Raw genomic sequence first — 13,391 nt, forward strand, 5'->3', positions numbered from 1 at the left:
TGTTCTTATGGATATCTCTTCTCACTTTCGCAAATGCGTTAATTTTATATAAAATATGATTAGACGGATTAATCGTTAAGTCGGAAGTGTTACGAACGCAACAGACGTTATCTAAGGAGGAGCGTGAGATAAGTGTCAGAATTTCTATTTCTATTCGTGCTAAAGATTTTACGTCTCTTTCCCCTTCTCCCTGCTGTTTCCTTCCTTTTTTCACCCACGCATCCCGTTAATTTCTTATCTTAACGTATTGCCGGCGACTCCTTTATTTCGCCAGCAAGTATATCAACCCCTATAGACGCGCTTCGCAGGGGCAAACACCGCTGTCGGAGGGGGGCTATCCCACTCCTGGTCTCCCTCTCGTCTCCCTCGCTCTCTTTCTCGACCCCTACGGTCCCTCGCGACCGACACGATCGATGGAGCGTCGCCCGCGGTGAGTAACCGGTCGACGCGACGCGACGCGCCGCGACGCGTCGCAACGCCGCAGATGTACGCGAGCGTCAAAAAAAAAAAAAAAAAAAAAAATTCTGCAAACGTATGCCCGATTTATTCTTATGTCGTTAAAAAATTTTGCTACGTTGTACGATATGCAACAGTAAGTAGATACCTGGGCATAAATAGCGAGGGTAATCATGATGGAGCAAGGCAGCGCGCGAAAATTCTGAATCTCTGAAATTTAAGTGCCGCGTCGAAACAAATTGGTACTTCGCGCTTTAATCACGTGTATTTTTCGCAAGCGAGAGTAACTAGGGTACTTCGTTACTCGCTCGTTCAGCTTGTTGGTAGACGAATTGCGAGCGTAAACGCGAACGGCCAATTTTGTGAAATAAAGTTAAACGAGCAACGCGATGAGTTCAAGCTCAGCACGAAAATAATTAACCCTCAGGTACTATCGGATAAGTTAAACGCTGGTTCGCAGTAGTTAGAGCTAAATATATTGCGCCCTGCAGGAGCATTCTTTGGATTAACTTCAGCTTCGTGTTCTATGCTTACGCACGAAGCAAATGAAAGAAAAGGACGAGCAAATTAGGCTAAATCGAACAAAGCAGCAAAATAATGTAATTGCATTGATGTTTCTTTTAATATAATAATGGTACACTGTTGAACAAACGTGATCCAATTTTGTAAATAAATTTATTAATATGAAAACAAAAATAACATTACAACGTTAAATTTTATTTAAAGTTTTTTTTCAATGAGTTTTAGTTAATGCTTCCTTTGCTTCATACAGAAATGACTTGGAAAATCTAAAGAGATAACAGTTTCTTTTTCGTATTTAAATTTTTCTTATGATTACTTTGCAAAATTTTTTTACCGAAATTAAACAAACAATAAACCATAATAAATTTAATGTTCTAATGTTTTAAAGAAAATATTATTTTTGTATTAATAATCCATTTACACACACACACACACACAATTAAGGAATAGTATTTTAAGAAACTAGAAGTTATTTTATATAATACACAAGTAAAAAATTATATTTTTTAATAAAGAAAAATGTGAGTGTCTTTAAAGAAGGATACACAAAATATTTTTTGCATACCGGAAGCAAACCGGAATTTTATTGTCTTACAAAAAGAGATACGCATACATGACTGTACAAAAATATACATGAGTCAGTATCGAGTCAGTACACGTGCGAACCGCAATTACGCGTTAATCCATGGATTGAGCATGATCTTTAACGAAGGTTTTCCCAGAAAACATGAGTTACACCGTGTTCTCACAGCGCTGAATCACTACGCGTCATTGGAGAGAATGTCAACTACGCCGGCTTTACAAGTGCATGCAAAATAAAAGTTATGAAATCTACGAGTGAGGCATGTTACACGTAATACAAAGCCGTGAACTCGGCGTGTTTTGTTTTATGATGATATTATACGACGTAAAGAAAGAGAAACTTAAAGAAAGTATGAAATATTCTAAATAATAAAATTTTTATCATTTTTGATGTGAAAATATAGAATATAGCAGAATTTGTCATATCCAAAAAAAGAAAATAAATGTTATGTTTATTTGTTAGTATTTATTGTTTTTTCCTTGTTCGTATAAGACAAGTTTGAAATTGTCGTAATGGACTCAAAATGGCGCACCAATTGCGGTACTTTATATATCTAGTGACTTTTTTTTTTATTGAAAAAAAGTGAAACCATTGAGAGCGAGTCCATTTGGCTGATCTAGTGACTTTAAGGTATACATACAGAGAGAGTCATCTACCATCAGACCAGGCAAACAGGACGTATGCAACGAATGGCAACCTGAAAATGTACTCACTCAAATGTGTTGCTTTTCTACAGATGTTACACTTTGGTACAATTCATGTAATGGTACATACCATAGGAGTACATGGAGGTTACCATTCATCCACCGTAGAGGTAATATCAATCATGTAGTACTACTGAAAAGATTAAAACCGACCCTTGGTAACTATTATTAATATAAGGTTTTGAAGGGGTTTGAATGTAATTGTGAGAATTTAAGTATTAACATTATCAACAACTGATATACAATTTTTGACTGTTAATAAAAGTATTTGAGCCAATTTTAATTTAATAATACAGTATTAAATTTATGATTTTTTTCTACAGATGCTTTATCATATTTGCAATGCTGTAATGTCACACATATTGCTTTAAAACTGCCTTTTTAATTATTTTTATGAATGATCAATACAAATAATAACAAAAATAGAGAAATATAGTTTTAAATTAAAAAATGAGGTATTATTAATTATATTTAATTATTTTAATGTTTTTTTTTAAATAAAAATGTAGATATATATACATGTCTACAAACAATTTAGATAATAATATATAAATCATAAAATTGATATCATATTAATGATAATATACATATGTTAATGTTAATTTGGATTATGATATTATCCAGACACATATCCGTGCAATTATTTTTAATAATAATGGTAATTAAATACATGTCTTCATCGATTTGAGGTAAACGTATCAAGGCAGTAATTCTGCATGTAGATTTAATCAAAATCAAAACATGATTGCAATATATTTATTTGAATTCTTAAAAGAAGTTTAAATTTAAATGCGCCCCATGTCATGTTACATATTATTTGTCGATTTGAAAGTAATTTATTTATCGTGTTTTTGTATCAAGAATGCGGAGTGACACGCGAATTGTTATATCGTGCGATTTATGTAATGGAATACAAAAATCGTGTGATTTAAGTAACAAAAATCTGTAATATATTGATTATTTAATGACACTTTGCGGAATTTATGAGTTGAGCGCAAATTAGTACATGACTCAGAATAATTCAGAAGATAATAATCTGTGATTAATTAGTTGATACATTGTAACAAAAAAAATTTATGAAAATATCGCTGACTTTTTATTTAACTGAATAACTGAGTAACCAAATAATTAACATAAATTTTTAAAGACAGAAAACTTGAAACATTGTAAATGCAATTCAACCAATTTAAACTTGATATTAACGTATCAATGCGCTATTGCATTCTAAAAGTTATGAAATAACGTGATTGTGGAAAGAAGTTGCTGATATACCAAACTACATAGAAGGGGAGTGACTCGCACTACTGGCACGGGTCATTTAATTAGGGGGCAATTAGTTTATCATATCCAATGATCGCATAACTATGGACTTATATTTATGAAACCTCATAAGAAAATTATTAGCGTGAAAGTGTATAAATCGATAAAAAATAAACAAACAATAAACGAGTAAATATTGAAAAATTAATATTAACATTACTAAACAAAAAATATTTTTATGTCTAATGAGATCAATTTTTTTGCACAACTTATATTAATTTATATTTACTTTTTACATAGTTTATGTACTTTTTAAGATAAGCCGTTGTTTTTTTTTTAATTTTATATGTAGATAATAAAATAACTAATTCTTAATTAAGACGTCAATCTCTAAATAGAATTTGTAGTTATATCGATTAATCTACGAGTTGAACCGTTGCAACGGTCCGACGCCAACGCAATTCCCTCGACGCGTGGCGTCGACTGGTCGCCACTTACCCTTCCCGATCTTCGCATGAGAGCGCTACAATTTATGCGCAGAGCTGCGGGATTTCACAACGAGGAAATACGTGGCAATGACGAGTGGTAGCCGCTAGCTAGGAGATAATAATTCCATGATTATTTCATAAGGGAGGAGGAAGGACAGGGAGGTATTTGAAAGAGATGGTTTTCCAGGCAGACTAGAAGAGAGACGAACGAAGAGACACTAGTCTCTTTGAATATGTATTCAATGAAATTTATAGCCGATAAGGGTGGAATAATTGTAAAGTGCCCCCAAGTGTTCGGAGGGGATTGAGCTAAGAGCTGGGTTGACCGGTAGCCCTTGAATATGTAAAGATTGCGCACGCACCCCTTGTGGTAGTATAATAGAACCAAAACATCCTATAGGCCCGAATGAACCCTTAATTACACTTTACTGCCACTCTAACAGCCGTTACTGCGAGATTTTTCGTTTCTCTGCCAACCTCCCTTTTTTTCTTACGCAGTAGGGTTGTAATCCTGGTTTTGCCGCAACAGGCGGCATGTCGAATTTTCCCCGAACCTTTATATACATTGCTCATACAGCCGCCGGCAAAAAAACGAAGCAGGAAACTAATACATAAAATACTCGACATAACTGTATGAAATATAGATTTTAATGAAATATATTCTATATTAAGTGAAATTGATTAAAAATATCAAACATAAAACTAAGAAAGAAAAAATTTTGTATAATATTGTTGTGATTTTAAAGTCGGATATGATATTATATGAACAGTTTATGATAAACTCCATATTTAAGAAAGATTACATTAACATAAAGAAGCAAGTATAAAGGAAAATGAGAAAGTGACATAGTAAAAGAGGTCTTTGACGCCTCAAGGAAAACGCAGCCCGGTGTCTTAATAACAAGTCGCATTACGATAACGGAATAAAGAACACGAATCATAAATAGCTTGACTGGGCAAAATACCGAGTTGTGCTGCAATGGAAACGAACGTGAGAAAAACGTGACGTTGCACTGCAGAACTTTCAGTAAGTCACATTTCTGCTACAACATCGTAAGCTCGTTCTTTTAACCCCTCTCTCTATTCCTTCTTAACCACTTTCACCCACCTGTCCACTTCCGTTCTAAGATTGAATGAAAGTTTCACGAGACTTTTAAGTCAAAAATAATCTGTAAGATCTTTCAAGAAAAAAAGTAGTTTGCAGATAGTGAAAGAAAAATGACCTGAACAAATAGAATAAGAATTTTAAAAAATAAAAAAAAACTTTAAAAACCAAATATAATGATAATTAAATTTGTTTTAATTATTATTTTTTATTAAAAAAATTTATATTTTTAAGATTTAAAGATTATTAAATAATATATCTTATTATATTTTAAAAAATTGCGAATACATTTTAAAAAATAAGATATACTTTTATTTAAAAAATTATTTTATTTTAACGTGACACATGTAATATTTAATTATCAAAAGACGTTTAAGAAAGAAAGTTAGAATACTTTATTAGAAATGATCTAAAGTGAGACGAAGATGCGATCCAATTGTTTTAGATGCAGAATAACTTAAGCCACATCTCTCGGGATTTATATCGTCTACTAAATTTCTTTCTTTTCTACTTCTTTTATTTCTCTACACTGCTTCTTTTATTTACAAGATGCATATAGCAAGTACATCTGACACTTGCTCTCTCTCTTTCTCTGAGAACTATGTTTATCTCGTCTGACATCGGACATTAAGTAAAAGCTTCTGACCTTGTTTACTTGATCTCGTGAAATGTTTCCGCGAATTATTCAAATGCTAATACTAATGGCACTTTATATAATTGCATAGTATCATTTAAGTATTATTGCTATTCAAATTAATATGCTTTTTTCGTACTTGATTTATTTTGAATTAATTCTACATAATTTACTGTTATATTCTTATATTGATAATTTTTTATTCAAGAAAGCAATAATTCTCTTATTTTAAGTAATTTATTAAATATAATTTAATTATGGTTTCCATAGAAATATGCATTTTTATAAATAATAACTTGTTTTCCAATTTTTAACTTACAAAACAGTTTTATTTAACAACAAATTTTATTTAACGTACTAGTGCGCACTGCTGAATAAAGTCATCATATATAAATCGGCGTAAAAGTATGTGGCAAATATTGATGCATAAACGGGTTAAATTATAAAATTCTTAATATATTTTGTTATGCCATTTGATAAATAAATATATTTTTTATTTAAGATATATGTATTTTATTTTTATATACAGATTAGATCAATGTACAGCGGCATTAATGCACATAGTTTGCTTTAATGTAATCCAATTAAATTTGCTATAAAAAATGTTTTTTTTACAAAATTGACTTGTATTTCTACTTTAACTATGAAAATCATATAGTTAAAAATAAATTAATTTTTTTTAAATTTAAATTACATTATTTAAAAAAATGTATTTGCAAAATTTATTTATTTTTTAAATTTAAATTTAAATTAATTTATGTAAAAATATATGTTTAGAAAAATGTACATTTTTATATTTTACAAAATTGTGCACAAAATAATGTGGAAGAATCAAGCATTAAATCAAATATTGAATAAACTTTTTAATTATATTTTTTATGTTTTATGCAAAACAATAATAAATATTAAAGAGAGAAAAAGAAAACAAAATATGAAGAACACATATAAAATAGATAAATAATAATATTATATAAGCCATTTTTGAAAGATTCCTATCAAAATGTTTTATATTGTTTTATTTTCTAGTTTCACCATTTGAACGACGGGATTTAACAATGGTCTCTATAAGACCTGATTCACAACACGTGCAGATCCTCATGGGTCAGAAGGAATGACCTGGTGAATGGCAGCGATGCATCTTCAGACCAATACGTGGTGTTTTTGGTGATGAAAGCCGCAGGAATCGATACTAATGGCAGTTCGAATGTCAGAGCGGAGAGAACTGCCACGCCAACGGAGAAACCAACATGGTCACATCGCAGATGCAGGAAGAGAGGAAGAGAGAGAGAGAGAGAGAGAGAGAGAGAGAGAGAGAGAGAGAGAGAGAGAGAGATGACGTAAATATTATCTAGAATCATCCTTCACCTTCGGGGATCCTTCACCTTCATCCATCAGATAGAGAACAGTTAGTTGATTTGAGGGAATCCCTTTGTGGTTCCGAAATTGGTCGAACTTTGATACCTGGAGTTCCAGAATCAAAGCGAAATTCGGCCTTCAATGTATGCGCGCGCTGCGATCCAATAATCCCGTAGCTACACAAACAATAGATAGTGGAATATTTATAACAAATAATCTTTATTTGGAGATATACAATCCGATAAAATATTGCACGACTCAATTTTGGGGGTGATTAGATTTGTTTTGAAAACACTAAGTATTGGATATAATGCGAACTTAAGAGAAACTTATTCTTAAGAATATAATTAATTAATATTCAGAAACAATGTGAAAAGTCTTCATTAGCATAATTATATATATGAATAGACAGAATCTAATGCATAGCTAATTTTCTGAATTTTATACTTGCTGAAAGAAAAAGCAATATCGGGATAATCGTTACATATGAGAAAACGTGCTGGAGATCACAGCAAAAGAGTATGCGGAACAGAATAAGGAGAGAAGGGGAAGATTTATGGGATTTTGTGTAGCGGAATTTCGCTTCGTGAAGACGATACGGGTGCGCATACAATGTGTGGCGACTCCTGGGGCAAGCTGCTGCACAGACAGACAGACGGGAATCGCGGCACGTCTTCGCCAACGTTGAGAACAGATGTTCTCTTTCGGATTTACGAACTAATTTGACGAGCAATTTTGCGGAAGACGTAGCCAGAGACGCCGAAGCTAACCAATCAATTCGTATTGAGAGTTTCATCAGTCTCTTGGCAATTGTGTGCTACACAAATCTTTATTCACAATTATATATGTACAATAATATCGATAACTTCGAATTATTGTGTTTGATGAATAATTGTACGATTAATTTTTGGTTGCACGATTTTGTAATAAATCTCTGCAACAATTAAATAATAGAAAAATTATTTGTACGTATATATATAAATTTATTATTATCAAAAAATAATTTATCTTTTCTAGAAAAAAAAATAAAAATGACGAAGAAAAAAAAAGAAAGAGAGAAAGAGAGAGAAGAGAGAGAAATTAAACAAATTTAAGATAAATAGTAATAGTAATAGATAAATATTAACAAATGTAAAATCGCAAAAATGTTCTAATGCATTTAAACATTAATTTTGGATAAGAATAATATTTATGATAAATTTAAATATGTTTTTAGTTTTTTGTGTTATATAAGATTTTGCATTTTATGTACATGAGAATATTATTTTATCTATTAATATTTTTAAATTATTTATGCGTATATACATATATATAAAATTTATTTAATGAGTTTGGGCAATTCTATTTAATTAAGCTATAATTAAAACAATAATTTTCGAATTGCTGAAACGTCAAACTTAATATCGAATCATATACATGAGTCGAGAAATTGGTTTCAATTTAATTCCAATTGCAAATTCATAATGCATTCATATGACTTTATTAGATATTTCCCATTAATTTATTTCTCATAGGACAGGAAACAAATAGAGATAGTTTGTACGTATTATTCTTCCTAAATTTTAACAACAGCGAGTTATAATTTATATTATAATTTTATTTTAACATGAAACATTTGCCTCATTAATTATTGAGATTTTGTTGTTTCCTTTGACTTTAATTGCAAAAAATTTACAGAATGCATTGCGAAGGAAAAGTGGTTTTTTAGGAGAACTGCTCATTCTCGTCTCTGATGCATGCAACACGCAATAAAGTAAGAACTCAACATTATATTTGGTAAGTGTAAGCGTTGTAACTCGAAATAAAATTAATCAAAAACAAAAACCGTCTTATTTAATTATTAAAATGTGTCAGAAGTAAGAGAAAGAATAACTAACAATTGAATTTAATTGTGCAAAAAATCTATTGTTTAATTTGCTATTATTAAAAAACTTGTAATAATATTATCCCTCTACATTTTATAGGTAATTTTAGAACCCTAATTAATCAGCAAAATGGACATATGAGTACATATGTACAAAAAACATACACGTATATAACTTTTTATTTTAGAAGTGTAATAAAATAAAACAATACATTTTATTTTTAATAAAATTTTTCAAATTAATATAGTAATTAAATTGTGATCTTTTAATAAATATAACTTTTAATTTTTAATTTTAAAATATACTTAGATTTATTTTTAAATGTTAAGTAAACTTTCACTATGTTTGTGCCGTACGTTGCTAAATATTCATTATTTAGTTCTTGTCTTATAAAATAATATGAGGTCCTGTCTTATCGAAGAAAATCGCCATTTGCACTTTGGAAATATTCTTTGAGGAAATAATGTGCAAGGTCAGTGAAAAATGCAAAAACGACTTTGTCCGCTCTTCCTTCAAAGACCGAATGCGCGTATATATCGAATATACAACCACTCCGTCGCTTCGTGTTGAATAATTGACAATGCAATTTGCTCGAGCGGTGGTAAAAGAGAAGTACTTCGTATCTTTGCGCGAAAACGTCTTCGGTTTCAAGCCGCAGTGCGGTTTCCTTCGTGCATGCTTGTTACAAAATGTGAAATTTTCACAATGCAACAGGAGAAGGCTATTCTCCTTGATTGTATATATTTTATTAGATTAGTTACACACACACACACACACACACACACACACACACACACACACACACACACACACACACACATATATATATATAATTTAATATTTATCTTAAATTGTTGCCTTATATATATATATATGTATAAAGGTAAAAATTTAAGTTAAATAAGTAGAATTAAACACATTTTTTAATCACATAATAACAATCTTTTATGTATCGACTTGAAGTAATATTTACGTAATTTGGAATATTAGTCTTGAGTTTAAGTTTTTAAATGTCAAACTGTTTCAACAGCTGAATTACGTGTACCATTTGATTCTGTGTATGAGGCTTAATAGCGACACGCAGACATAATATGGTTGCGAAGGTCGAAGGGCTTTCAGGAAGGGGTGTTACCGGTAGAGAGACAGACTACCACGCCCCGTCCCTAAAATTTCATCCCCTGAATGATTAAAACCTAATATAGCGACACGCCCCTATCTGGGGTCCTGCTAAACCCTCTTGCAATGTCTCGGCTCTGTCATCTCTTGTCCTCGCTCTACGCAATGTAACTGCAACTCGGTATTTGCTTTTGATAAGAACTCAATATTTTTATTATGACGTTAATTCTATTTCTTTTTATTTTCTATCTTTTTCAGAACGTTTTTCTTGACAACATTGCAATTATATTTTTATTGCCGAAATTAATTTATGAAAATCTAAAAACATATAATATTAACAAATAAATTAAATACAAAGTTTATGTTTTAAGGCATAAAAATTGCTATTTCTTTGCAATTATTTTTTATAATTAATATATTGTAACTTTAAAGTAAAATCTTACATAATGGGTTTTATTAAAATCTATTGAGGAAGAACTTTTATTAGTTTGCAAGCAATGGAATTAAATATTCGGAACTAATTGTTGCTGAGAGTATATTACTTTTTGATAATAAACTTTGGATCAGATCCAAATGATACAACTACTAAATCTGTGAAAAGAATTTAGAAATTGTAAAGAGAAAAAGTATTTCTATTTAAGCTGTTAAAAAATTTTTCTATTGAAAGTGAAAATAAATTTTCATACTTGAATAGTGAAGAAAAGCTCTTTTTTAATTCTTAATAATTATTATATACTTACACTTTATAAAAATATAATACTAGGCAATATCAAATTGGCTAGTAATTATTACTTATTTTAAGTTTTAGAAGTATTAACAATATAATACAGTAATAACAACTTTTAATACTTAAAATTAGTATTAAATACTAGTCAATCTAATACTACCTAGTGTTACATTTGTATAAAGGCATCTTTTTCGTTTTTTTTTAACTTTTTCTTTCTTTCTTTATTTTTTTAGTTTTAACAGTTTTAAGAATCTATCATATGTTACATATTATATTCATGTATACTTTCTGTTTTTATTTTCTTTGTTTCGTTATTTTGTGAGCAAGCATAACACTCTTACACAAATCCTCCATGCAGAATTTTTCGCAGTTATAGTTCAATTTCCGGTCAGCGGTTTTCTTTCACAAATTTAGATGAAAATAGTTCAATAGATTGAACGAGAGAAAGAGAGAAAGAGAAAAAAAGAAAAAGAGAAAAGGAGAAAGAATAACAGAAAGAGAGAGAAAGGCAAAAAAAGAAATAAAGTGGAAAGAGCGAAATAGGAAAAGAGGAAATGAGGAGAGAAAAAGGGGAGAGATAAAATGTAAGAAAAAGACAAGTGGAAAATCAGAGAGAGAGAGAGAGAGAGAGAGAGAGAGAGAGAGAGAGAGAGAGAGAGAGAGAGAGAGAGAGAGAAGATAACCATATATCAACTATTTTTTATAATATATAATGTAAAAAATTTAGAAAGAAATAAATTTATTATTTATAAATTTATTAAATATACTAGCTATGCCTGCCACGTGTTGCTATGGCTCTTTATTCTTATGCTACGTTTTTTTCAAATTTTCTTTGCTTTTGTTTTTTAACTTTCAAGAGCCTTACTGTTGCTCTTTTTATTTTATTTTTGAATAAGCATTTATCTATCTTTAATAAATCTAATATTCATTTATTCACGTACTTCTAACTTTTTTTTCTAAAAGCTGCCATGGATTTAGAAATCCATTCAAAAAACTGTTTTAAATAAGTTTCTTTTTTTCAATAAAATAACAACCATTTTTATTTTTCTTATTACCTTAATTTAAACACAATAGAAACATTCTTCGCTTCTTCCGGTCTTTTTCGTCTCTCCCCATCTCTTTCGGTCTCTCCCCGTTTCTCTCCGTCTCTCCCGGTCTCTCCCCGTCTCTCCCCATCTCTACCCGTCTCTCCTCGTCTCTCCTGGTCTCTCCCGGTCTCTCCGCGTCTCTCCCGGTCTCTCCCCGTCTCTCCCGGTCTCTCCCCGTCTCTCCTCGTCTCTCCCGGTTTCTCCCGGGCTCTCCCCGTCTCTCCCGGTTTCTCCCGATCTCTCCCCGTCTCTCCCGGTCTCTCCCCGTCTTTTCCCATCTCTACCCGTCTCTCCCCGTCTTTCCCGGTCTCTCCCGGTCTCTCCCGGTCTCTCTCCATCTCTCCCTGTCTCTCCCCATCTCTATCCGTCTCTCCTCGTCTCTCCTGGTCTCTCCCGGTCTCTCCCGGTCTCTCTCCGTCTCTCCCGGTTTCTCCCGGTTTACATTTTTATTTATATAGATGTATATATATACATATAAAGATAAAAATGTTATGTAATATACATTAATGTTAAATAATACTGTTATATAAACTATAATTGATTTTTTAATTTAATATAATGTTTTTTTATCTCTCAGAATTTTAAGAAATTAACAAACAGAAAAAATTGGATTCTGTTTTAATAGATAAATCTTTAACTCTAAAATTTTACATATATGTTATAGATGACAATATAGAATGCAAGAATTATTAACTTATTAAATTTGAATAACAAATTAATTAAGATATTAATTAAAAACAGAAACAAAAACTACATTATCTTTAACAAAATTAAAAACAATTATAATCTTCAACAATGTTAAAAAGAATAAATTATTAATTATGTTATTATAAAAAGACTTACTAAAATTATTAACTTTTATTATTAAAAGTCTGAGATTGCATATACATTGTCGTGTTTAAGAAATTATTACAAGTGTAAATTTTGAATTTTGTAATCAATTAAACTGAAGAAACATTATTGTTATAAGATATTCAACATTGACCTGCAATAAATGTGTCAAACAAAGACGTGACATTTCTTATAACTCATTTTAAAATTCGGCACACGTTTGTGCGAGATAAAACTTTCACAGTTAGAGGTAAAAGAGGATTCCAAGAATGACACGTTGCGACGTCCCATCCGTGTTTTTGTTATGTTCTTTCACAGGGCTCTCCATGTCTACTTTGCCAGTCTGTAACGCTGTAACTTATTGTTAGACATTTCTAACAATAATGTTTTAACGTTAGAAGTTTCTTGTTGTTTGAGAATTGCTGCCGCTGTTACGAATATTAAAGTATATATATATATATATATAATCAAATTTTAAAGTATTGGATATACAGCTTAATAATTTAATTAATAGTTTTGTATATCAAAATTGTATATCAAATTGTAATATCAAAAATAAGGTATATAATTTCCAAAATAAGTTACGATTGAATAATAACGGAATGGGAAAATCTTTCTTTTCTTTCTTTAAATTAATGTTTAAGTAATTTTTTTAT

Source organism: Monomorium pharaonis, chromosome 4, assembly GCF_013373865.1.
Source record: "Monomorium pharaonis isolate MP-MQ-018 chromosome 4, ASM1337386v2, whole genome shotgun sequence".
Classification (NCBI taxonomy): domain Eukaryota; kingdom Metazoa; phylum Arthropoda; class Insecta; order Hymenoptera; family Formicidae; genus Monomorium; species Monomorium pharaonis.